This window comes from Giraffa tippelskirchi, chromosome 12, assembly GCF_054371585.1.
Source record: "Giraffa tippelskirchi isolate mGirTip1 chromosome 12, T2T-mGirTip1v1.2.pri, whole genome shotgun sequence".
Taxonomy (NCBI): Eukaryota; Metazoa; Chordata; class Mammalia; order Artiodactyla; family Giraffidae; genus Giraffa; species Giraffa tippelskirchi.
The window spans coordinates 121,661,276-121,689,122 of NC_137286.1; the positions used below are offsets into that span (position 1 = coordinate 121,661,276).

The window sequence follows — 27,847 nt, forward strand, 5'->3', positions numbered from 1 at the left end:
TGGACTGCAAGGAGATCAAACCAGTCAATCCTAAAGTAAATCAACCCTGAATATTCATGGGAAGGACTGATGCTGAAGCTGAAGCTCCAATACTTTGGCCACCTGATGCGAAGGCCAACTCACTAGAAAAGACCATGATGCTGGGAAAGACTGAGGGCAGGAAGAGAAGGGGACAACAGAGGATGAAATGGTTGGATTGCATCACTGACTCAATGGACATGAGTCTGAGCAAACTCTGGGAGACAGTGCAGGACAGGGAAGCCTGGTGTGCTGCAGTCCATGGGGTTGCAGAATTGGACATGACTGAGCAACTGAACAACAGCATCTAATAAAGAAATCTTATATGCTCAGATTCAAGGATCAGAGAATGAAAAACCTCCTTTTGATAAGAAAAATGCAACGTCACCCTGGAAAGAGGCATATACAAGGATGAGAAGAATCTGTGGCTACACAAAACATATGTTTCTAGGACCCACGGCAAGCTCAAACACCTTTGTAGTTGCTGACTCTAGTAGACATGTGTTAGTGTTTCCATCCACACAGTATCTAACTTCTCTTTCTAGTTTTAGAGAATTCCCTATTGTTCCAATTACACAGGCATGGTGGAACATCGTTACCCAATCTGTGATAGAAGATGAACAAACTTCCAGTTATAAGATAAATAAATTCTGGGGATGTAACACACAGTATAGTGACCATATTTAACAGTACTCTCTTATATGTTTTAAAGCTGCTAAGAAAGTAGATCTTAAAAATTCTCATCACAAGAAAAAAGTAATTATGTGAGGTGATGGCTAATAACTAAACTTACTGTGGTAATTATTTCACTATATACATGTGCATATATGTTATACACTTTAAACTTATATACTGTTATATGTCAATTATATCTTAATAAAGCTAGAGAAAAATAAATAAGCACTAGGGTCTTCAAAGTCCCTCTAACCCAGTCCTTGTAACCCCTACCCCACTCCTACTGATCTCTGACCTGTCTCCCTACACTCTTCCAATTCCTAACTGTTCCAACCACATTGATTTCCCTGCTGTTCCACAAGCACATTTGTGTCATACACCCTTTGCATCTGTTATTTTTCAGCCTGGAATACTCTTCTTCCTTACATCCACATGACGTTCTACTTTTTTTCTTCAGTTCTCTGCAAAAAAAAAAAAAAAATGCCACACGAGCTGTAGGAGGCACCTGGACTATCCTGCATCAAATGGCAGCTCAGTGTCTCCAACTCCTGATATTTCATAACACTTTTTCACTTAGTGATAGAATATATTTTCCTCACTGCACTTACTGTCATGTGACATACATTTCCTTCTTTATTTAGTACATCTTCCTCCTCAGCATCTCCCTCCTCAGAGTGTAAATTTCAAGGGAGCAGTGGCAACTGCATTTCTAGAACCTAGAAACAGAATCTGCCATGTAGTAGGTTCTCAATGAACACCTGTTGATTAAACAGATGAAAACATGAATGTCCTGATTCTCCCACAGCAGCAGTGGGAGTGGCTTTGGAAGTGATCTCATCCTAGACAGATTGACCCTGCTAGCAAAAATCTTTGTGCCTTTCACATTCAGCTTCCTGACATGACTGAAACGGCCTTGGTTTCTGCCCAGTTTTTAAGCACAGTCTTCTAACCTCCCATTGATTCTGTTTTCCTTGATATCCTTCTGATCAGTTCTCCCCATTTCCTCTGAAAATACCTAGCATTGGTTTCAGTTACCTGCAGCCAAAGATCTTAACAGGAACACTAATGTTCTGTGCCATCGGTCACTGCATGACTTAAATTTTATTAAATAATTAGATAAATATTACATTAAACTGTTTTTATCTTAAATTGACCATGGTAGCTCAGATGGTAAAGAATCCGCCTGCAATGCAGGAGGCCCAAGTTTGACCCCTGTGTTGGGAAGATCTCCTGGAGAAGGGATAGGCTACCCACTCCGGTATTCTTTTGCCTGGGAAATCCCATGGACAGAGAGCCTGGCGGGTTACAGTCCATGGGCTCGCAAGAGAGTCAGACACGACTGAGCGACTAACACTTTCACATAGCTGCTTTACAATGTTGTGTTAGTTTCTGTCATACAACAAAGTCATTCAGCTATATGTATACATTTATCTCCTCCATCTTAGACCTCCCTCCATTCCTCACATTCCACCCCTCGAGGTCACCACAGAACACCAAGCTGAGCTCCCTGTGCTATACAACAGGTCCTCCCTAATTATCTATTTTACACGTAGCTAGAACCTTGAATTAGTATAGCCTTCTTGAATAACTGGGCTTCCCTGGTGGTTCAGACAGTAAAGAATCCACCTGCACAGCAGGATACCTGGGTTCGATCCCTGAGTCAGGAAGATCCCCTGGAGGAGGAAATAGCAACCCACTCCAATATTCTTGCCTGGAGAATCCCATGGACAGAGGAGCCTGGCAGGCTACAGTCCATGGGGTTGCAAAGAGTCAGACATGACTGAGAGACTTTCACAACCATAGAACAGTTTTAAACTCACCCAATCTTTCAGTCATAGATTCCTTTCAGGACTCCTAAATGTCAACAATACCTAAACTCCACACTTGCTCAAAACTCAGTACAGGATCACTCTTTGCTCTGACTCTGTTCAGAGTGACTATATTCTACAAACAATCGCTCCCTCTTGCATAGAAACGAATAATTATAATAAATTTAGCTTTCTTTCAAATGTATTTGAGTGGTGCTCTCTTCCTTTAACAGAGGGCATTGAAGAATAAAATACTGTCAGTGGAATTCAAACTGTTCATAAGTATCAATCTTTTTTAATCTTCTCTACTGGATATATTTAATAGGGAAATCATATAGTTAATTTAGATGGTAGCCATCATGTAGAATATCTGGGGTTTTTCTTTTAAAAAACTGACTAGCTGCTAGCTATTAGGTTTGGTGACATATAACTGATAACAATACTGAAGAACCATCTACAAGGAACTATAGCAAATGCCAGAAAAACAGACCAACTAAACCTACTGCTATGGAGATCAGTTACTAAAGTGTCATTGGTCACTGGTATCCAAAATGATATTCAACATTTGCAAAGGATTTTCAATTCCTTCCATAAAAGATACATACAGATTCCAAATGTTGCAGTTTAATAAAACAATCCCAAAGGTAATGATAAATTTCATCACAAAAGTCAATACATGTAGTTTGTATTTATAATTCTATTGTTAAGATGTTGTTTTGTTGGCATGCACAGGCAATATCGATATAAATAACTTCTAATCTTATGTTACAATACAAGTTAAATTAATTAAGTTATAGGGATCTATAATATGTATAGGGAAAATACAAATCACTTAAAGTCTCTGGCATTTTTCTGAAAGTGTAAAATATCATTATGATGCTATATATTAGTTTGTACTTTGTACTTTCATAAGTATAATTTTCAGAAATAAAGTTTCAGTATTGTATAAATGTCACATAAATAAAAACCATATTATTTTGGATTTTTCTCTGCTTTATAGTCATTTAACAAACATTTTACGATATTGAGCATCTACTCTATACAAGAAAGTGTTCAATATCAAATGAAATGAGCAGCATGTTATTAAAGTGATCTAAATATAAGCCATTTCTTCAACTGCACCAATCAAGACCAAATGTCACCACATTAAGTAGGGACTATATTTTAATATCAAGTTAAAAAGAAAATTTATTTCAAAGTCACTTTTTTGCTCTTATTTACTTCTTTAAGGAAGTAGATACTCTCCTTTATGAGTAAAACAGTGATTTGCAGTAAATGATTTTAACTCAAATGACTAAACTATAAAGGGAATGGGATGTGTCATGTATTATTTCACACTGAAATGCTGATATAGAATGATTTGCTAGAGGTCATGTTTTGCAGTTCTAGGGGTTGAGAATAATATGCTCATTGTGATACTGCTTTTTCGGACACTGAACTGAATGGCACTGCTACTACAAAGAATATGACATCTTTTACTGAAAGTACAAAGTCACTTTTTCATCAACATCCTTTCATTTAAAATTTTAATATTTTGCTCATCATGAATATTGCACTGATTTTCTTTATTAGTTAATGTGTTTATTTTTGGCTGTCCTGGGCCTTCATTGCTGCACAGGCTTTCCTCCAGTTGCACCGAGCAGGGGCTACTCTCTAGTTGTGTTGTGCAGGCTTCTCATTGCTGTGTCTTCTCTTGTTGCAGAGCATGGGCTCTAGGGCATGTGGGCTTCATTAGTTGCAGCATGTGGTCTCAGCAGTTGTGGCTCCTGGGCTCTAGAGCACAGCCTCAAAAGTTGTGGCACGCAGGCTTAGCTGCTCTGAGGCATGTGAATCAGAGCACACATGTGCTCCGTGTGTCTCTTGTGATCAGACTTGTGTCTCCTGCACTGGCAGGCAAATGCTTTACCACTGAGCCACCAAGGAAGCCTGCATTGATTTCGACTTTTTAAATATTTCATTTCAATATTATTTGCCTTGATTATTGGGTTGAGGACCCTCTTAAATTTTGAGCCCAAGACAAGTGCTGCACATGCTTCATTCTAGTCACATCACGGGCATCACCATCTAAATGTCACTTGATAAAAATTATTACTTTCTGTGGGGTCTGCCCTCGATTGCTTGCAGGGCTCAATTTTGGTTATGATTCTGACTCCATAACATTCTTTTTTTTTGAGCATTCTCTGAGTCTGGTTCTTTGTTCTTCATAGCAATTCCATGAGATCCCAATTACCTTTCAAAAAATTCCTATTTTAATCAACAGTCAGAGATCCTTCCTATAGTTTGAAACTAAAAGGAATAAATAAATGAGGAAAAAGAGGAAAAATTCTCAAAAATATACCACTGAAAAGTCATCTACTGCCTGAAAATCTTGCTCTGACATCAACAGACAAGAATTTTTTTGTATTTATCAGGAAGTTTTTAAAGTATGATATTCCTTATAACATTCCCAAATAAAAGTATTCAAGTTTCAGACAAAGTAACAAGTTCAGGGGTTTACTGACCACAGTACAAACTTCAGCACAGGCCAGTGGAAACCGTTTTACGTACCATGATCGTATCATGGTATTTATACATTATAAGCTCCTGCTTCTAAGTCAGGGAAACCTAGGTAAGTTCCAATTCCTGCAACTTACCAGCTGTATTAACTTGAATGAGTTACTTATCTCTCTAACCTCAATTTCCTCAAAATATTACTGAGGATTAAATATGAAAAATGTAAATTACTTCACACAATGCCAGGCACATACTACATGCTCAATTATTATTTGTGGAAGTGGAAATGGTAATGTTAAATTTTCTCCTTGTGAAACAGAATCGCTAATTTCAAGATACTGGGCTACTCCACCTAACAAATTTGTATCTGCTTAATAGAAAATATCTCTACAGCCTTTTCTGGAACAAACAAAGCATCATTCTGTCTAGATGCTCAAGGGCATCCAAAGCTCAAGGTGCCATCCAAACCCAGAGAGTTCCATTTACATTGTAGTCCATAGAAACGGCACTCCCTGGCGTTATGCAGTGTACAGCCTACACGCCTATGGACAGCAGCTCTGCTTCAGCTTTTCATTTTAACAAATAACACAAAGGCCATGGGCTACACGGAGAAGGCGATGGCACCCCACTCCCGTACTCTTGCTGGAAAATCCCATGGACGGAGGAGCCTGGTAGGCTACAGTCCATGGGGTCGCGAAGAGTCAGACACGACTGAACAACTTCACTTTCACTTTTCACTTTCATGCATTGGAGAAGGAAATGGCAACCCACTCCAGTGTTCTTGCCTAGAGAATCCCAGGGACTGGGGAGCCTGGTGGGCTGCCATTTATGGGGTTGCATAGAGTCAGACACGACTGAAGCAACTTAGCAGCAGCAGCAGCATGGGCTACAACTCCTTTACTCTTCAATAATCCCTTTATCTTAGAACAATATTAGAACAACAAATATAGATTCAATGTTTTGTTGCCTGTGTTTTCTTTTTAAAGATAGACATCAAATTTTGTTGCTGTTTAGTCACTAAGTCATGTCTGATTCTTTGTGACCCCATGGACTGTAGCCCACCAGGCTCCCCTGTCCATGGGATTTACCAAGTAAGAACACTGGAGTGGGTTGCCATTTCCTTCTCCAGGGGATCCTCCTGACCCAGGGATCAAACCTGTGTCTGTCACATCTCCTGAACTGGCAGGCAGATTCTTTACCACTAAGCCACCTGGGAAGACCAGACATCAAACAAACATTTTCATTTGCAGAATGCTGGTGAAGTATTTCTTAAAGTGTTGGATTTTTTTTCTTCAGATTAAAAAGGACTTTCAATTTTGTCTCTTTATCCAGAATGGATATTAAATTTCTTTAGGTTACACTTTAGGGGATCTAGCACCTAAATTTTGTTAATCTCACAAATGATATGTCAAGCTTATCACTAACAGAGGAAAATCTTGATCAACATACTATGTTGAAAATACAAGATGGAAATTCGTCTGGAATTTTTTTTTTTTTTTTTTGAGGCAAGGCTTTATTGGGGCTCCTGCTGCAGCAGAGGGGAGCTCGTCTGCAATTTTATTTTATTTTATTTTTTTTATTTTTTTAATTTAATTTTATTTTTTTTTGGAATTTTAAAACAACAAGAATAATATTGTTGTTTTCCCTGAGAAATTTTTATTTGTTAAAAAAGGAAATGGTATTCAATTTTGGGAAATTTTGTTTTGAAAATTTGGGGAAAATTTGTATTGAAAATCAGTTTCCTCAGTTCTCTTAGGATGTCTAGCTGAATGAAATGTCTTTAAAGGAATATGAAGCTCTGGTGTAACTTGTCATGTGATAACCAAGATACGTAATTATTTATCAGGCTCCTTTCTATGTCTGTAAACACAGGAGTGAATATGCAATATAATCATTCATTTAATAAGTCTGAATATAGCCTAGTATGAGCAGTCTTTAATAATGCTACAGACTTCTATCAAAACTGAAGTTTGGTGAGTCAGTGATGATAGTTCAGGAAACAGGTGCCCCAGTCTGTAATTGTGTTAAATTTCATGGGCGACAGAAGGCAGGAGGGGAGCAGGCAGGAAAACACTCAGACAGAAGGCTCTTAAAAAGCACTATCTTTGTTCATATGAGCAAAAATATGAAAAGAAGCAGATAACTTGAGTCAACTTATCCCTAAGAATCAAAACCAGAATCTCCTGAAAGATCTGAGTATCCTGCTTACATCTGTCTTTCAGCCTTGTCTTTTTTACTTCGCAACGCTTTTATCACCACCTAGGGGCAAGCCAAACAAGCAAGAAGCTCATTTCTCACCACTGAGTCATTCCTAAATTATGTGCTATCTGAATCAAAAAGACTTTTATGATTTCAAATGATTGCCTGGGTTTTTTCCCCCCAATAAAAGTCAATTTTTTATTATGTATTTCTTCTTTGTCTCAAATATGATTTTAAAATATAAACTGAATTTTGTAATACATGAATATCATCTTTTAGTTTTATCTTTGTGTCTCTTCTTGTATGTCAACTTGTCAAAAACTTTTGCATTTACTTTGAACAAATTTCAACTTAAAAGAATAAGCCTAGTTTCATAAATCCTCATACTTAGTCCTTTAAATTAATTACCATGCAAGACTCTTGCAAAGTGTGCAATACAGTAACTTTGGATTATATAGCACTTCTAGCCATGTGACATGTCCAAGGGATTCTCCAAGCAAGAATACTGGTATTTGGTATTTAATTAGGAAATTTAATTTGGTAGCTATTTAGGAAATTCCAATTCTGCAGAGTGCTGAGTCAGTTTCATAATACACACAAAGTCTGCTCTTCAGATATCAATCAACAAAGAAACAGTTTCCAAAACTCCAAACTAAGCAAGCCTCTAATTCTTTTACTGGCTAAGGTGTAAATAGCTTTTCACATAGTTAGAGAAGTCACATTTTAAAGATTTTTGATGGAACTGTGCTCAATATAGTTATTAATATTTTAGCAACAAATGACAAAATAAAGCACTGTGAATATACCTATCATATTGCAACCATGCCACTTGTCTTCAATTCTTCCATCCTAATGAATGCATTTGAAAATATACATGACTCTAAAATATTCTATTTTTGTTGGATTCCCAACAATTTCCTATTTCTCAACACTGTTTTAAACTTTCAATGGAACTTTTAAAATCATTAGTTAATCAACAGAGTTTCCTACAAGCATGATTTTTCTCTCCCCAATGAATACAAAACCTGTACACTCAAAAAAAGAAATAACTCCAAGGTCAAAACCACAAGTAAAAGACACAGACTTAAAATTTAGCATGTCTAGCCATGTGACATGCTGCCTTGTTCATACATATAAATTTTCAACATGGACATATACCGTAAAGAATTTCCAGGTGCCAACTCCCTATAAGGTGAGTCTTTTGTACAGCTCTAATCCACAGATTTCCCTGACTCAGCTCTTAAAGCCAACATTTTACATTTTGAGGGTATTTCCAAATAGTACTTCCTCAAGCTCAATTGGAAGCACTGAAAAAGCCAGACTGCCAAGGGAATGACCTCTGAGAATAAGACTTTCTTCCATGGGAAAGAAATGTGAGCAACTGAAGATAGGAGGCTTGATCAAAACCAAGCAAGTATGCAAAAGAGGAGGATAATCTGGTTTGTTTTGGTTTTTAGAGGAAACTAGAAAAAACACGACTTCTAAATAGTCTACAAGATGACTGTTGTCAGGTTTAACTATTTGGGCCAGGTTCTGAGCTTCACTGGTGGCTCAGATGGTAAAGAATCTGCCTGCAATGCAGGAGACCCGGCTTCAATTCCTGAGTCAGGAAGATACCCTGAAGAAGGAAATAGCAATCCACTCCAGCATTCTTGCCTGAAGAATCCCATGGACAGAGAAGTCTGACAGGCTACAGTCCATGGGGTCCCAAAGAGTCAGACACAACTGAGCGATTGAGTGCATATGTCACCTACGAGAGAATCACTTCAGAGCTAAATGTAAGACCTGAAACCATAAAACTCCGAAAAAGAAACACAGGTGGTGCACTTTTTGACACTGGTTTTAGCAATATTTTTTGAATGTGTCTCCTCAAGCGGGGGCAACAAAAGCAAAAAGAAACAAATGGGAATATTTCAAACTAAAAAGCTTTTGCACAACCAAGAGAACCATAAACAAAACAATAAGGCAATTTACTAAATGGGAGAAGGTTTGCAAATGACATATCCAATTAAGGATTAATATCCAAAATATATAAAGAACTCATACAACTCATTATCAAAAAAACCAACCTATTAAAAAAATGGGCAGTGGACCTGAATAGACATTAATAGAACATATTAATAGACCTAAAGAATATATACAGACACTCAACAGGCACATGAAAAAAGGTGCCCAACATCATTAATTTTTTGGAAAATGTAAATCAAAACCACAATGAGATACCATCTCACACTGGTCAGAATGGTTATCATCAAGAAGTAAGCGTTGGCAAGGATATGGAGAAAAGGGAACACTTGTGTACTTTTGGTGGGAATGCAAATGGTGGTACAGCCACTATGGAAAACAATATGAAAGTGCCTCAAAAAATTAAAAATAGGACTACCATACTATTCAGCAATTTCACTTCTGGGTATTTATCCAAAGGAAATGAAAACACTAATTCAAAAAGATATATGTACCCCAATATTCTGTTGCAGCATTATTTACAGTAGCCAAGATACAGAACCTGCCTAAGTGTCCATTGATAGATGAATGGAAAAGGAAGATGTGGTGTATACACACACACACACACACACACACACATATACACAATGGAATATTACTCAGCCATAAAAAAGAGTGAAATCTTGCCATTTGCAGCAACATGCATGGATCTAGAGGGTATTATGCTATGAAATAAATCATTCAGAGAAGGACAAATACCATATATTTACACTTACATGTGGAATCTAAAAATCAAAAAAATGAACAAACAGAACAAAACAGAAATAGATTCATGTATACAGAAAATCACTGGTAGTCAGAGGTGAGGAGTCAAGGGGGGATGAACAATATAGGTGAAGGGGACTAAGAGGTACAAACTACCAATTATTAAAAAACTGTCACTGGGATATAATGTACAATACAAGGAATATAGTCAATAATATAACAACTTTGTATAGTACTGTATCAAAATATTGAGTCATTATGTTTTTTCCAGCAGTCATGTACAGATGTGAAAGATGGACCATAAAGAAGGCTGAGAGCCCAAGAATTGATGCTTTCAAACTCTGATGTTGGAGAAGACCCTTGATAGTACCTCAGACTGCAAGGAAAGCAAACCAGTCAAGCCTAAAGGAAATCAGTCCTGTAATATTCATTGGAAGGACTGACGCTGAAGCTGAAACTCCAATACTTCGGCCATCTGATGCAAAGAGCTGGAAAAGACCCTGACTCTGGGAAAGACAGAAGGCAGGAGGAGAAGGGGACGACAGAGGATGAGATGGTTGAATGGCATCACCAACTCAATGGACATGAATTTGGGCAAGCTCCAGGAGATGGTAAAGGACAGTGAAGCCTGGCATGCTGCAGTCCACAGGGTTGCAAAAAGTCGGACAAAACAGAACGACTGAACAACATGCTATATACCTGAAACCAATATAGTAAGTTCAATTCAGTCAGTTCAGTCGCTCAATCGTGTCCAACTCTTTGCGACCCCATGGACTGCAGCACACCAGGCTTCCTTGTCTATCATCAGCTCCCAGAGCCTGCTCAAACTCATGTCCATCGAGTTGGTGATGCCATCCAACCATCTCATTCTCTATCTTCCCTTTCTCATCCCGCCCTCAATCTTTCCCAGCATCAGAGTCTTTTCAAATGAGTCAACTCTTCGCATCAGGTGGCCAAAGTATTAGAGTTTCAGCTTCAACATCAGTCCTTCCAATGAACACCCAGGACTCATCTCATTTAGGATAGACTGGTTGGATCTCCTTGCAGTCCAAGGGACTCTCAAGAGTCTTCTCCAACACCACAGTTTAAAAGTATCAATTCTGCGGTGCTCAGCTTTCTTTATAGTCCAACTCTCACATCCATACACGACTACTGGAAAAACCATAGCCTTGACTAGACAGACCTTTGTTGACAAAATAATGTCTCTGCTTTTTAATATGCTGTCTAGGTTGGTCATAACTTTCCTTCCAAGGAGTAAGCATCTTTTAATTTCATGGCTGCAATCACCATCTGCAGTGATTTTGGAGCCCAGAAAAATAAAGTCAGCCACTGTTTCCCCATCTATTTCCCATGAATTGATGGGACTGGATGCCATGATCTTAGTTTTCTGAATATTGAGCTTTAAGCCAACCTCTTCCCTCTCCTCTTTTACTTTCATCAAGAGGCTCTTTAGTTCTTCCTCAATTTCTGCCATAAAGGTGGTGTCATCTGCATATCTGAGGTTATTGATATTTCTCCCAACAATCTTGATTCCAGCTTGTGCTTCATCCAGCCCAGTGTTTCTCATGATGTACTCTGCATATAAGTTAAATAAGCAGGGTAACAATATACAGCCTTGAGGTACTCCTTTTCCTATTTGGAACCAGTCTGTTGCTCCATGTCCAGTTCTAACTGTTGCTTCCTGATCTGCATACAGGTTTCTCAAGAGAAAGGTTAGGTGGTCTCTTATTTCCATCTCTTTTAGAATTTTCCACAGTTTGTTGTGATCCACACAGTCAAAGGCTTTGGCATAGTCAATAAAGCAGAAATAGATGTTTTTTCTGGAACTCTCTTGCTTTTTCGATGATCCAGAGGATGTTGGCAATTCGATCTCTGGTTCCTCTGCCTTTTCTAAAACCAGCTTGAACATCTGGAAGTTCACGGTTCACGTATTGCTGAAGCCTGGCTTGGAGAATTTTAAGCATTACTTTACTAACGTATGAGATGAGTGCAATTGTGTGGTAGTTTGAGCCAAAACCAACAGGAAGTTTTGCTTCCCTATTTAGGAATTTTTAAGCCTTCTTAAAACTATCTTTTTCTTGTTTATTTCTAGTATTATTTGCATTATGAACAAGTATTGTGATGAGTAGAATTTCAGCTTTGGGGTTTTTTTGTGTTTTTATCTGTTACTTCATATATCATCAATTTTTGTAATGCTCTATGTATTTTGAAAAGAATGTGTATGCTCTCATGTTTTGGATATATAACAAATCAAGCAAGGTGATTGTTATTCAAATATTCTATTTTCTTAATTTTTATCTACTGATTTTTAGAGACATGTATATTTTTCCCTGTTCTAGCATTTCCCTTTCTCTCATAAAATACACAAAGGAAGACAAAATAGTTTGCTCACCATTGACTCCCCAGCACCTAGAACAGTGTCTTCAATTTGCAAAATACACATTTTAACATTCAGTGCTTTTCTACCTCAGTTGAAAAGCTTCTTTCAACACTTTCAAATTATTTCACTCTTTCCTGTTCTACCTCATATGGGTTATGACTGCATAGGCAAATGGACTGAATAAGATCCAGACAGTATATCTGTCTGTTAAGTTAATTAAATAATGAGGTCATTAGACCGAGGTGGTTCTAATGTCTTAGCCATCTGTGTAAGCAAACCAAAACGTAGGCCTGTAACATCTCAAGGTTAAGAAATCAAAATCTAAGGACAACCAATCATAAACAGTCAACTAGACTTTCTCGAATAAAGTAATCCCATAGCCAATCAAATAATTTTCTTGTTTTGCTTCCACAAAAAGTCTTGCCTGCTACTCCTATTGCTAGAGCTCACCTAACTACTTCTGGTTTGAAAAGTGAAAGTGAAAGTCACTCAGTCGTGTCCAACTCTTTGTGACCCCTTGGACTGTATAGACCATGGAATTCTCCAGGCCAGAATACTGGAGTGGGTAGACTTTCCCTTCTTCAGGGGATCTTCCCAACCCAGGGAATGAACCCAGTTCTCCTGTATTGCAGACAGATTCTTTACAAGCTTAGCCAAAAGGGAAGCCCTCAATTTGGGGTTTTGTCCAAATAAACTCTTAAAAATTTTAATATGCTATCAGTTTATTTTTCAGCATGTCTTAAGAGGCTTATAAGTTAGAAATATTGTCCTGTTCATCTATGTATTCTCCAGAACTCAGAGTGCTTCTTGGCACAAAAGTAGGTGCTGAATGATTGTGGAATGAATCAATAAATATTGATATTTAGCCCACCAGTATATAGATGAGTCATTTTCAAATGTCACAGTGTAAAGCTTGACTTCATTTTCAATTCAGGTATCCTTTATATACTCAGGACCTATGAAACAGTTTTTGATGACCAGAGCAAAAGTGCTAACCTTATCAAATTGAAAATAAATATTCTGTTGTGATCAATGTCATCATGCAGATAGGGCTGCAGAAAGGACAACTAAGCTTCTTCATTATTTAGAATATTAAAGCTTGAAATTCTTCTGATCCAATAAAGAAAGACTCCCAAACTCTGTTTTCTAGGCCAGATAATGAGTCCTGAGAGAAAGATCAGAGGCCATCTAGTCACTTCAGACACTATTAATGGTTGATCCAGATCACCAATAAGCTGACTCAACTTTGGCTGCCAGTATATATTAAATGTGAAAACGGGTTAAATGAATAGATAGGCCTGGTTTTCTCACATTTAGCGTCTTGACCCAGCCCCTTCCTTATTCATTTCTTGTGTTCTTATCATTCACTTAAAATTTGGAAGATGCATACAAGTAGAAGGAGTATCAATATTTCTACCTTTGCTTCCCAGAAGCAAAAACCCGCTTTCCTTTTTTCACTGCTGAAGTAGCCCCATGGATCTAGAACTAGCCTGTCTCAGGCCTCGTAATATGCAGTATGGGACCTTCCAGATCACAGAAAGCCTTTTACAGGCCAATGGATTTATGTGGCTTGTCAATAAGGAGCTTAGACTCTGTGTGCAGTGGTACCTCAGGCACTCTGATTACTCAAATCTGGAAGGAGAATTAACTTTTAACCTATTACCAAGCTCCCACGCTGTTTTGGGTGGTTTTTCTGAGAAGCAGGTTCTGAGACAGGGTGTGTTGAACAGGATGTGTATCAGTATTAACGAAGGACCTTGGAATTAACGTAGGGAAGGAAACAGCAGCGGAAGGAGACGTTAAGCACCGATGCAAGCCATTTGACATCTCATTTGATCCCACAGGGAGCCCTGGTACTAGAATGACCATCAGATTTGTTCTGAGTTGGACAAAGATGGCCATGGCTCTATACACATGCATCCATCAGTCAGTAGATGTGGACCACCCTGGGAAGGGACATGACCTCGGTTGAAGCAGCTCTCTGCAACTGAGATGATCTAAGCTGACGATGACTCAAGGCTGTTGGTGGCAGCACTCCCAAGCAACTGGATCGGTAAATCTTCCCATGAAGGGGAGATTGGGACAGCATATCACAGTGTCATATGTGAGTGCCCTGGGCTGGAGATTAGGAGCCCTCCATTTAGAAGATGGGACAGCAATACTCAAACTTTTTCATCTCAGGACTCCTCTCCACTCTTAAAAACTACTGATACCTCCAAGAATCTTTACATGGAATATATTTACCTTTAAAGAAATTAAAACTGAGGGGAAAAAAACTATTTATTAACCTATCTTAACATAACAGATTACATCAATTATCTACTGAAAAATAAATCTTATACTTTCAAAAGCAAAAAACAGTAATTATAATAACATTGTTCTACATTTTTACTTAACTCTTCTAATTTAATGGATGACCTTACTTCTACATTTAATTTTGTTTCAATAGATTTTTTAGTTGAAAGATATGACATTTGAATCGGTTCTACTGAGATGGATGAAACTGGAGCCCATTATACAGAGTGAAGTAAGCCAGAAAGAAAAACAACAATACAGTATACTAATGTATACTGTATATATAATATATATATACAGTATATATACTGTATATATATATATAATAAAAACAACAATACAGTATACTAATGCATATATATGGAATTTGAAAGATGGTAATGATAACCCTATATGCGAGACAGAATAAGAGACACAGATGCATAGAACAATTTTATGGACTCTGAGGGAGAAGGTGAGGGTGGAACGTTCTGGGAGAATAGCATTGAAACATGTATATTATCATATGTGAAACAGAACACCATTCCATGTTCGATGCATGAGACAAAGGCTCAGGGCTGGGGCAATGGGATGACCCAGAGGGATGGGATGGGGAGGGAGGTGGGTGAGGGGTCCAGGAAGGGGAACACATGTAAACTCATGGCTGATTCATGTCAATGTATGGCAAAAACTATTACAATATTGTAAAGTAATTAGCCCCCAACTAAAATAAATAAATTTATTAAAAAAAAAAAAAAGAAAGAAAGATAGGAAGGAAATCTGGTCTCAGACAGTTATGTAGTTAGAAAAAAGGAAAAGCATTTAAAAAGCCTTTTCAGGTAGTTGAGGATACCCTTCTTCAACCCTACACCAAAACTCAACAGATATTATATTTTTAAAAGCAAGCTGTAACATAGAAACTAATACCATATGAATGACTTTACAGCTCTGATTGTTATTCTATTACATTGAAATACACTAATCTATGTCACTTTTCAATGATTCTTTTGCATGCATCCTAAGTCGCTTCAGTTATGTCTTGACTCTTTGTGACCCTATAGCCCACCAGGCTCCTCTGTCCACAGGATTCTCCAAGCAAAAATACTGGAGTGGGCTGTCATGCCCTCCTCAATGAATCTTTTACTCTTGTATGTTTTTGTAAATTCATGAATCATACCTCAAGCATTCCATTTTACAATATCGAAAATTTACATTTGTTAACGTCCCACCAATCTTATCAGATAAGTCTTTATGTACTAAAGAGGTAAGTTCATGGTGGTATATTTAATTTTTCCAAAATTTTAAGTTTTGCTTGGAAGCTTGAACTTGCTCACTGGAGACAAAAACTCTCAGTCTTTTCCTTAAAGGGACAGGTTCATTTTGCTTATTTTTAAGAAACATCTATCAAATAATCAAGTCTGAATAACCATGGTTTATCTGTCATTTATTCAAGTATAAAATGTGTTTCATGAAAAAAGTGGTAGTTGAGCTCTCAAGGCATAGCATCACACCGGGTCTTCTTGAGATATGCATAGTATGTTGGTTTGCAGCAGCGGTGGGCTTATAGGTACTTCCCATGAAGTAATAATAGAACATTAAAGAGACACACTTGGGTTGAGATTTAATAATATTAGTAATTGGTACTGCTTCATTAAATACACCCTGTGAATGAGTGACAGTAAAGAACACAAAGACTCTGTTATAACTGGTGCCCTGCCTTTAGCTCTGCAAAGGCACTATCACTTTTACCCATCATTGCTTTTGCATCATCAGTGTAAATGGCAGCCCAATGAGAAAGGCAAATATTGTCTTAGTATTATTATGTCACTAATAGTGACTATGTGGATTCCTGAGAGGATCTAGGTGAATTCCCAACCATTCACAGACCATCCACTGACCAGAACTGAGAGACAGTATCCAAAACCCGGAAACAAGAAGGCTCAAAAAACTCACTGTGTTTAACTGGACATGTAAATCCAGTGAACTTCTCTTGTCTTGATTCTGGATTTTTTTTTCCTATCTTACCCTTAAAAAGTGTGTGAAAACTATGTGAATAAATTCAGGATAATACATTTTTCCCTCTCTCAAGGGGAGGATGCCTTTGGGAGTTTTCCCTAGAAAATGCTAAGATGGCTTTGAGATCCTCTTCTAGAAAATGCAAGATGATGTTAAGTGCAGTGTGGTCTCAGCAGAAAATCATGAAAAACGCTGTTATTTGTGCTATAGAAATTCCAAGAACCTAAAACCCAATGTAGCTGAAATTTTTCAGGGCAAGGGAGAGAAGGTAGGGAATTTACCAGTGTTTGGTCTTTGCAAAGCAGTGCTACGCATTTGCTCTCTAAATCTAAATGACACAGTTTGGGTTCTAACTTAACTCAGAAAAAAAAAAAAAACAAACCCTTCTCCATTATTATGCATTAAAAGAAATTTGTAGCTGCTATAATGAAATAGAAAGCAATCAGAAATAAATGTGTTTAGTAAAGGAGATTGAGCATGCTGTACACATCTCTAGTTGTTCTAATCAAACTATCTCACAAGCTTAATCTGGTTACCTGGTAGTAAGGCAATTATACAATTAAGATTTAGGGTTAGTGTATATTTAGGGTTCGGTTGTAATCTTGGATGTTTATAGCAAGATAGTTCTTGTAGGTGAGCAAGGCCCTTGGCGATCTTTGCATGGTTATACTCAATTAAGTGATAATTTATTGTTTTTGTTTTTAACAGGACTCTTCATTTATTGTCATTACTGGTTCACCAAAGAGAACACTTTAGTGTTCTCTATTTTTCTCTTCAGAATAGAATCTGTGCTGAACCATCAAAGTTTGCTTTCCTATCAATGGAAAAGCTTGTGACTTACAGAAAGCCAGCTCCATCTAGCTGTCCATTCTGTACCACTTCTCTATCCACATTTCATAAGTTAAAAATACTGTATACAAGCTATCATTAAAATAGCATTTTTTTCTAAAATATACCCTTAAATACTTTTAAATACATAGATATGTATCCATTTATGTCTATCATATTTTTCTTGTCTTTATAGCACTTGTTACTCTAAGGAAAGACTCTTACAATCAACATCATATTAAAATATATACACACACACAAATATTCCGACTTAGCTTCCTTTGTTGAGTTTGAGATCTATTTCTAACATTTCATGAAGGTTAAAAGGTAACTAGATTAAATGTTCAAATGGTATTACACATGAGGCTGTATATTGTGTGCATAGGGGGTCTTTATAAAAAATATGCTAAAATGGTTCTCCTGAGACTTCTAAAGGAATGTTCTCCAGTATCTCATTCTGAAATCAATCTAAAAATATTTAGTATTGTGTAAAACTTATAATAGCCTCATGCATCTTTATTGGATCATGCCAATGTTAAAGAGATTTTCCCCAAAAATTCAGTTCTTCTAGCATATAGCTTCTACACTATTATTATTAAATTATTCTTAAATTGGAAAATTAACAAACCCTATAGTTAATCTATGTTTTTGGGTGAGGTTAGGAATTTCCATTGTCACAGTAATTTTTTATCACTTAAAAGATGTACTAACATGTTTAAGAATTCTCTTAAAACCATTATTTCACTTCAAAGAGCACTACATACATTTCAAAATATGTTGCTTTAACACATTTGCAGTGTCATTTTCATCAATATTTTATTTCACTAGCACCCAGCCTTACCTCTAGTCACAAACAATAAACAGGCAGTCAGGCAGTTTAACACAGTTTGAATTCAGCAACCATCTTACACTTCAATCTTCATTCAAATCTCAAAATGAATTCTAAGGGACAAAAAAAAATTTATTTACAATTGGAACATATGACTTTATAAACTGCTCAAAGTTTGAAAAACTCTGAACACAATCATCATATTGGATTTCTTAAAACTACCATATTCTATTTGACTTAGAACCTACATTTGTACAGATAGCATTGCTACCCAAGAATAGTAAAAATAAGGATGTCACAAGTGGAAATTCACTGAATCTGCCCTTCTGTTGAGACTGAATGCTGCCTTTCAACTCATTTATTCATCAGCACAGCACAATTTGCAAATCTGCTATATACATAGAACTCTGCAGTGTGCTATACCCTTAGATTTTATAAAGAAAATATAACTTGAGTTTTCCCACCTGCAAGCACTGTACTTGTAATGTTAAGAGTGATGACAAGCTTCATATTTCTACCACTGGTTCCACCAATATCATAGCATGATTTTATTTATCAGAAGAACCAACAGAAACAGATGCACTGAGGAAGATGAGTCAGGACTCATAACTCTATCAGAAGCATGACATCCAGTCAAAATGGCCATCATCAAAAAGTCTACAAATAATAAATGCTGGAGAGGGTGTGGAGAAAAAGGAATCTTCATAACCTCTTGCTGGCAATGTGAACAGATGGAGAACAGTACAGAGGTTCCTTAAGAAATTAAAAATAGTGTTACCATATGATTCAGCAGTCTCACTCCTGGGCACATGTCCCAAAAATAAGAAGGCTATACTTCAAAAATTCAATACATACACCCCAATGTTCATAGCAGCACCATTTACAATAGCCAAGATTTGAACAACCTAGGTGTCCATCGACATGAATAAAGAAGATGTGCTACATATATACAACGGAATTTCAGTTCAGTTCAGTCGCTCAGTCGTGTCTGACTCTTTGCGACCCCATGAACCGCAGCACGCCAGGCCTCCCTGTCCATCACCAACTCCCGGAGTCCACCGAAACCCATGTCCATTGAGTCGGTGATGCCATCCAACCATCTCATCCTCTGTCGTCCCCTTCTCCTTCTGCCCTCAATCTTTCCCAGCATCAGGGTCTTTTCAAATGAGTCAGCTCTTCACATCAGGTGGCCAAAGTATTGGAGTTTCAGCTTCAACATCAGTCCTTCCAATGAATAGTCAGGACTGATTTTCTTTAGGATTGACTGGTTGGATCTCCTTGCAGTCCAAGGGACTCTCAAGAGTCTTCTCCAACACCACAATTCAAAAGCATCAATTTTTCGGTACTCAGTGGAATTTACTCAGCCATAAAAATAAAATAATGCCATTTGCAGCAACACAGATGGACCTAGAGATTACCATACTAAATGAAATAAGTCAGACAGAGAAATACCAATATCATATGATTTCACTTAGATGTGGAATTAAAAAAATAATACAAATTAACTTATTTATAAGACAGAATCAGATTTACAGACATAGAATACGAACTCATAGTTATCAAGAAGAAATGGGGGGAGGGATAAATCAGGAATATGGGATTGACAGATGCACACTACCATGTATAAAACACATAAGCAAGCAGCATTTACTGTATAGCACTGGGAACTATATTCAGTATCCTGTGATGACCTTAATGGAGAGGAATCTCAAATGAAAATATGTATGTATATATGAACAAATCACTATTCTATACACCTGCAATTAACATAATATTCTAGGTCAGCTATGCTTCAATAAACTTAAAAAAAAAAAAAAGAAGCATGATAGAGCACCAGGCAAAATCCAAACTAATGGTGAACCACATGATGAGTGGTATGGAAAGAGTGGTGTCAAGCATGTGTGTTGACTCTGATCATCAACATCACTGACTGAACCACAATGAGTGATGCGTTTACTTTTGCTGAATTTCTGTTCCTTCACAGGCAAAAAGAAAATAATAAAATATTTTTCAAAGGCCTCATGTGAGAGTTAATGAGCCAATACACGTAGAACAACACAGCACAAACAAAACACTCCAAATTCTGGAGCTGCCTTCCCCTCCTTTCTTTGGGTGGACACAGTGTCAAGCAGAGAACTACCAGAAGACACTAGGTGTTAAGGAGGTGAGGAGAACTAAATTTGAGCGATTAAATTCTATCATCTTGACGGCCTGAAAACCAACTTCAGACTTGCCTAGGACAAAGACACAACCTATCTTAGATTTAAAAAACAAGAATTTTGATAAAGCATACAAAAAGAGGACTTTATAGGTCATTCTGAGTAAGTGCTCTAAACATTTATATTACCCCAGGCATTCCAGAAATCAATTTGAGCTTCTAAAATGTGCTCTTACCACATCAAATCTGTCCTTAGTCAGCAGAACACTTTCAAACTCAACGGGTGGTGCTTCTCTTCCATCTTTTCTCTTTTCACGTATCTTCATCACCTTCCATAGGCATCTTTAAATGCTTCCTACTGCTTCTCGCTTCTGTGATAGGTAGTGCGTCCTCCCATGAAGCCACGTGCCTAAGAATGTCGCCATCCGAGGGTGGTGCTGACAGAAACTGCGTGCTGGAGGTCATATTCACACAAAGCATCTACGACCCCAGGTTTGATCGCTAGTTTCCCGTAGAGTTCCTCGACAGGGACGGCTCCTACTCAACACATCAACTTCAAGCGCTACCAGCAGCGTGTTCAGAAAGCAGTAAAGCGGAAGGGGGTTCCCATTGATGGACTGAAGTTCAAGTGCCGTGGCCAGGGGAAACCTGAAAGCTCTTCTTGACGTTGACAGTCACCTTGAAAATGGACATCAGGAAATTTGACACTCTGGATTGTGCCAGTTACAGCTGTGAAGATAGCGATTTGATGAGTTTAGCGGGGGTGGGGGGTGGGGGGAGGGTATTTTCCGCCCTCTTGATGATTTTCTCTCACTTGTAAAAGATGATGAACTCTGCTTTGAGACGGTTTCTGGCTTTGGTTTCTCACAGAAACTCAGTGTGCTAAATAATGGGATTATTGGGGATTATGGTTGCAATACTTGGTCCGGGATCGATTGCAAATATACCTTCTATGTAAATACTTATAAGCTTGTCGGGCTGATCAAGGTTGCCTGACCACTTGAGTTGTGCTGTAAAGGATATTACAACACTGTTATTGTTCATGGAAATCAATGGTTAGGACCTCTCTTTTCTCTCAGGGAGCTAAAGCTCTGGAAAGAGTTCCCAGCACAACAGTTTCAGTCAATGCTTGGGAACACAGTTTTATTTTTATATATAGTAACTGTTAAGGTTGCTAGTGGAGTGGGTTAGCCAAGAGGAAGACAGCTTTTAACAGTTCCCTGTTTTAACAAGCGGTGTCAGATCTCAGATTAAAATGTGAAAGCTTCAAGAACATCGTTTCAGAACTCATACTGTAGTTCAGGAATTAAGATCTTTGGAATGGAGGAAGATACTAAATTGCAAAAATTTGCCATTGACAACTTTCAACCCAAGTCAATGAATTAAGTAAACCTGTATATCATAAAAATGCCAAAAACTTCATCTGATTAATTGGGGGGGGGAGATTGTGCCTCGTTTACCGTTCCTGTAATGCCTGTAATCATAAAGATGAAATAGACTGCAAAATTTAGTTTAAATTAAAAAATAAATGGTTCCTAGTATCATAGATGGAAAAGGAAATGGCAACCCACTCCAGTATTCTTGCCTAGAAAATCCCGTGGACAGAGGAGACTGGTGGGCTGCTGTCCATGGGGTTGCTCAGAGTCAGACATGACTGAAGCGACTTAGTATGCATGCATGTGTTGGAGAAGGAAATGGCAACCCACTCCAGTATTCTTGCCTGGAGAAACCCAGGGACAGAGGAGCCTGGTGGGCTGCTGTCTATGGGGTTGCACAGGGTCGGACACGACTGAAGTGACTTAGCAGCAGCAGCAGTATCACAGAAGTTTATGGAAAACAAAAACACTCTCCTTAAGTTTCAGGATGCTCAGGAAGAGATAAAAAACCAATTAGACATGCTAAGTGAAAATGTTTTCAAAGGAAATTTTCATCATTGTACGAATCAACTAAATTCAAAAGCTCCATGAAACACAACAGATTAGAAAATATCTCCACTCTTCTCATACTGCTCTGTGTTTATGAGAATACTAACATGGAGCCTCTCACAAAGTAGAAACTATCTATAGTATAAACAAGGGAAAATTAGCCAAGTCTCTGGGTTCTAAGGCCTTTGGTGTTCATTTCATCTAGTCTAAAAACCTAAAGATGTGCAAGCAATCTCTATAAAGACATATATCATAGGGTGTTAATACACAATGTTTTCTTCCATTCCTGAATTTGGCAAATACCTTGAGCACTGTAATGGCTGATGTTCCTTCAAAACAGCAATGTCATTTTTTTGTCCATAATTAAATCACTTTATACCTTCAGTTACTCTACCATAAGCTTTCATTAATTAATATATAAGCTCTCTTTAGTTTTCTCTATAGTGTCCTTACATTTACACTGATTTCTAAGTTTAGGAAACTCTGAAGAGGCTATTTGTGAATTATGTTTAATTGATATTGTAGAAGAACCTTTAACCTAGTGGTTCCAGAAGTCACCCTGCCAATCCCAAAAGATGTGAAACACAGGGAAGATGACCTGAACTATAAAATGATCAACAAAGCCCAGAGTTTTTATCCTCATTTTTGAATTTTGGCAAACATGGGGAGTTTACTCTGATACTTTTTGTTTAACAAAATCCTCATGCCATGCTCACAACATGTCGGGCACCACTCTGTGTGTTTTGCAAATACATCCTATCTATGCCAAAATCACCTTTTTTACATGATGTTGAAACTACCTTTTATTTGAAAGACAGTCACAACAGTAAAAGCTCTCTTCAGCCACTTTGCCATGTCAAGAATAAAACTAGAAGCAAATTAGCATTGATGGTGCTGGTTCTCATTGATATTAGAATCCCCTCTTGCTACTTTTACATATTCATAGCATTGCAACAATTGATGATTTCTAAATTTCTTTAGAATCAATCCAGGTTATGAAACTTGACTCTCAGCATACCTAGCTGTCACCAAGTTGATTTTACCCATGGGAACAAAGTGTTGTTTCATATGTTTCTACCCTACACTGATCTTGTTACACAGTGAGAAACTCCAAGCATTCACAGACTCAAATAGTTCTCAACTCTTAGAGAGATTTCCTTGGAGAGCCATTTGCTTCATTTTTAAGTCCCTGCAGCTCCCATAAGCCTCACAGAGGCAATGCTATAGAGAGGGAACTCCCTAACATACATGTAAAGGCTAATTCAAATAGCTCATAGTAATTCACCACACTGCAGTGGGGAGACCAGGTAAACAGGCCATGGCTTCCACATTCATTATGCTGAGATGCAAGCCCATCAACATTGCACCTGACAGAATCTACCTACTCTGAATATCAAAGAGGCCGGAAGGGGCCTAAGCAGAGGATGACAATAGCATTAAGGACTCAGAGCACCTGGCCCTACTCTCTTCCGCATTCTGCTTCAAGAAGTGGGGTCCATCTGTAAGCAAAAACAAAGCAACGTCAAAAAATTACAAACTGGAAGAACAAAGATGAGAATAATCAAACAGAGGGGAAGGCTAGTCACACTGAATATCTCTGCTGAAAATATGAGAAAGCCTCAATGCCCCCAAAACAAAGGACAAAACGGCAGTTGAAGATTAAAAAAGACTGAAAGGCAACACTATCCATTGTTGTTATTCAGTCGCTAAATCGTGTCAGATTCTTTGCGACCCCATGGACTGCAGCACGCCAGGCTTCCCTGTCTTTCACGATCTCCCGGAGTTTGCTTAAACTCACGTCCATTGAGTCAGTGATGCCATCCATACAGAGCAACTTTTTGGCAGCAGGGGGAAGCTTTTCTCTTGCTTATTTCTTAGGTTTCCTTACTGCAAACCTAGGATATTAGCATCTTTCTAGCTTTTTCCTGCCCTCTTCCTCATTCCAGCCCGGAGCAGGAAGAGTGGCGTTGTGCTTGGTAAATGAGGAGAAGAATGTGGAGACTTACCCTTGTGGAATAGCCTGTGCCAGTCTAGTGTTGCCCAGATGGGGTGTGGATAGCAAGTCTACCTAGTTCTGAGTTCAAGACCAAAAATCTCACTAGAGTAACAAGCCCAAAGCTCTGAACCCTACCAGTGGCAAAGGGAGTTTTTTGCTTATCCCATGTTTACTCTCTGTTTTATTTCTCAGTTTGCTTGGAACCCAGGTGAGGAAAAGAGCTGCTACTTATTAGATGCCACCTTGGAGATCATTTACACCTCTGATGTTCAAATACAATGTAACTCAGAAGCCATTCTTGCACACACAGGGCTACTTCTACAGAGAATAGTATCTATAGTTTGTTCAAGGTCCCCATCCTTGGGTTTCCCCACTCCTTTATCACCAGTGAATCTCCAGCACGTCTTTCCCAAGCTCCTCCTACCCTCTTGCCTCTCTCTTCCTGTTCATCTCAAACCTGCTTCCATTTGCCACATTCACACCTACATGTGAATAACTGATAACAATTTACAGTATATTCGCTGGCTAGTCAGAATCCATCCCTTTGTATACTTTGGGATTCTTTAACATAACAGACCCAGCAGACCCCCCAAATAAATCTGATATCCTTATAGAATATGCAGTGACAACAGGACAACTGGAAATAACAAATGCACCTGAGAAATGTTACTGATTTTATCCAATATTGTCTTCGTGGTGGGAAAAAATCTGGGGACTATTCACTTCCAGGTGTATTTTTACCATATAAGCAAATAATTGGGAAAGAGAGACACTAGCCAATTTCTAGCCATTCTGTAGGACTGATTTTAAATGTTGCCCTATTGTTAAGATCTGATCTAATTTCCACATGTATGGCAAGTTTCTTCCTCATCCATGCCCCTCACAACAGCCACTACGCTCTTCTCCCCCTATTGTCTACACTGTGCGGGATTGTTTGCATGTTTATCTTCCCCCTTAGCTTAAGATCTCCTCAAGGATACAGGCATGTCTGGTCATCTTTGCATTCTCAATCTGATACTCAAAATTTTCTAATAAATATCTAAGGAATTGAATGGGGCAAAAGAGGATGAGATTGTTGGATGGCATCACCAACTCAGTGGACATGGGTTTGAGCAAACTACAGGAGATAATGAAGGACAGGGAAGCCTGGCGTGCTACAGTCCATGGAGTCACAAAGAGCCAGACATGACTTAGCGACTGAGCAACAACAAAAAGGAGTTGAATGGAATTGTACCAAATATTCAAAACTCAGTGAGTAAAAGAAGGTGGCTCACACGTCTTGTAAAACTAACATGTTATTGAGAAACCAAGTATCTGAGAAACTCTAGGAGGCAGAAGAAAGCAAAAAGATAGAAAAGTTGAAGAACACAGTAGAAATAACTTCAGAGGCAGATGAGAGCATGACAGCCCCATTTAGAAGTGTCAGAGGGGTTAGAATACTCTAGCAGAGAGAACAATTCCCCATGGAGACAGAGTGCAGAATGTGCAACTGCACTGGTAGCTGCACGAGGACAACACAGCAGATGTTTAGGACCACCTAGACCCGGGAGCAACAAGACACAGCCTGGGACCTTAAGAGGTCCATCTTCCACTACCTAGGAAGCATGACTGTGAAAAACTACTTACTCTCCCAAGAGGTATGTGTGCATGCATTAAGTCACTTCAGTCATGCCCGACTCTTTGTGACCCTATGGACCGTAGCCTGCCATGGCTCCCCTGTCCACGGGATTCTCCAGGCAAGAATAGTGGAGTGGGTAGCTATTCCCTTCTCCAGGGGATATTGCTGACCCAGGGACTGAGCTCGTGTCTCTTATGTCTCCAGGATTGGCAGGCGAGTTCTTTACCAATATAGCTGCCTGAGCAGTTCTTCAAAGTGGCTCAATGGTAAAGAATCTGCCTGCCAATGCAGGAGACACAGGAGACATGGATTCAATCCCTGAATCAGTAAGATCCCCCGGAGAAGGGAATGGCTACCCACTCCAGTATTCTTGCCTGGAGAATTCCATAGACAGAGGAGCCTGGTGGGCTATGGTCCATAGAGGGTTCCCAAAAGTTAGACATGACTGAGCAACTGAGCATGCAAGCATGCACGCACACACACACACTGCAACTACTGAGCTCATGCATCCTAGAACCCATGTTCCACAACAAGAGAAGCCACCCAATGAAAAGCCCACACACCACAGCTAGAGAGTAGTCCCTGCTCACCGCAACTAGAGAAAATCAACGAAAACACAGCTCAGCCGAAAAAAAAAACCTGTAGCTTTAAGCTAATGAGTTAAAAATCCCCAAAGAGGAATTTTAATAAGTATGAAAAAATTTGTAGGCTTCCCTGGTGGCTCAGTTGGTAAAGAATCCACCTGCAATACAGGAGAAACTGGGTTCAATTCCTGGGTCAGGAAGATCCCCTGGAGAAGGAAATGGCAACCTACTCTAGTATTCTTGCCTGGGATATCCCATGGACAGAGGAGCCTGGAGGGTTACAGTCCATGGGGTCGCAAAGGCGTCAGACATGACTTAGCGACTAAATTACCACATGGAAGAATTTGAAGAAATAGCAAAGTCTTTTATTTAAGAAATCAGATCTTTGGATTAATTTAAAAAAAAAGAATAAATACAAAACTGAATCAACATTCAGAAGTCAAATTTTTATAACTTTTATATCACACAACCTTACAAAAGAAATTCTGACCCATGCTAAAACATGCATGACCTTGAGATTATTATGCGAACTGAATATGCCAGGCACAGTTTGCCACAAGACAAACATTGTATGATTCCATTTATATGAGGCATCTGTGAATAGTCAAATTCATAGAAACAGAAAGTAGAATGAATGGTGGTTGCCAGAGGGTGAGGAGAAGGGGAGATGGAAAGGTGCTTAATGGGTATAGAACTCTCGTTTTACAAGATGAAAAGTTCTGGGGATTAGTTGTACAAGAGTGTAAATATACCTAATATTACTGAACTGTACATTTATAAATGCTTAAGATGGTAAATTTCATATACTTTTTACCACAATAAAATATAGTTTTTTTACATTAGTAACTTTGCTATATACCAATAATGTCACATATGACTTATTCAATTGGCTTCAAGACAGAGAAGAAAGGAAAAGAAGCACTTCAATTATGGACCACATCAGATGAACATATTAGAATTAATCAACCATTTTAAATTTTCACAGACTAAAGAAACATTTTTCTTTACAAAAAAAAAAAAATCAAAAGTCCAAATTCACAGCCAATATGCTTTTAGTTCATTTCACAGCTAAATCTTGAGGATGATTTTAAAAACACAAGGCAAAAAGGTCTTTGATACTGGAAATGTTTGATATTTCCCCACCCACCCCCAAAACTAAACAAATTCTGCATTCTTGTATATTTCTTTCTGATTTTATGCTTAGGTTACTTTTTTCCTATGGCCTTTCAAAAGTGCCTGAAACCTTATACCTATGCTGCAATAAGAAAGAAAAAAAACACATTTGTTTAATTGGAAATATTTAGGGGTGAGCAGAAAAATTTGCATTCTTGCTGACA

At 38.3% G+C, this 27,847-nt stretch overlaps 1 long non-coding RNA gene across 3 annotated transcripts in view; it reads right to left on the bottom strand.

Moving 5' to 3' along the window:
• Positions 1-27,847, bottom strand: part of LOC145529427 (uncharacterized) — a 202,113-nt gene that overhangs the window by 81,884 nt on the left and 92,382 nt on the right. The window contains exons 2-4 of one of the 3 annotated variants that reach the window (XR_014071213.1): positions 23,698-23,811; positions 20,624-21,116; positions 18,242-18,342 (exon numbers count right to left, since the gene is read on the bottom strand). This is a non-coding gene — a long non-coding RNA (uncharacterized LOC145529427). Of the gene's footprint in view, positions 1-18,241; positions 18,343-18,693; positions 18,983-20,623; positions 21,117-23,697; positions 23,812-27,847 lie in introns of all 3 variants that reach the window. The other 2 variants (XR_014071210.1, XR_014071212.1) reach the window with 2 other exon arrangements.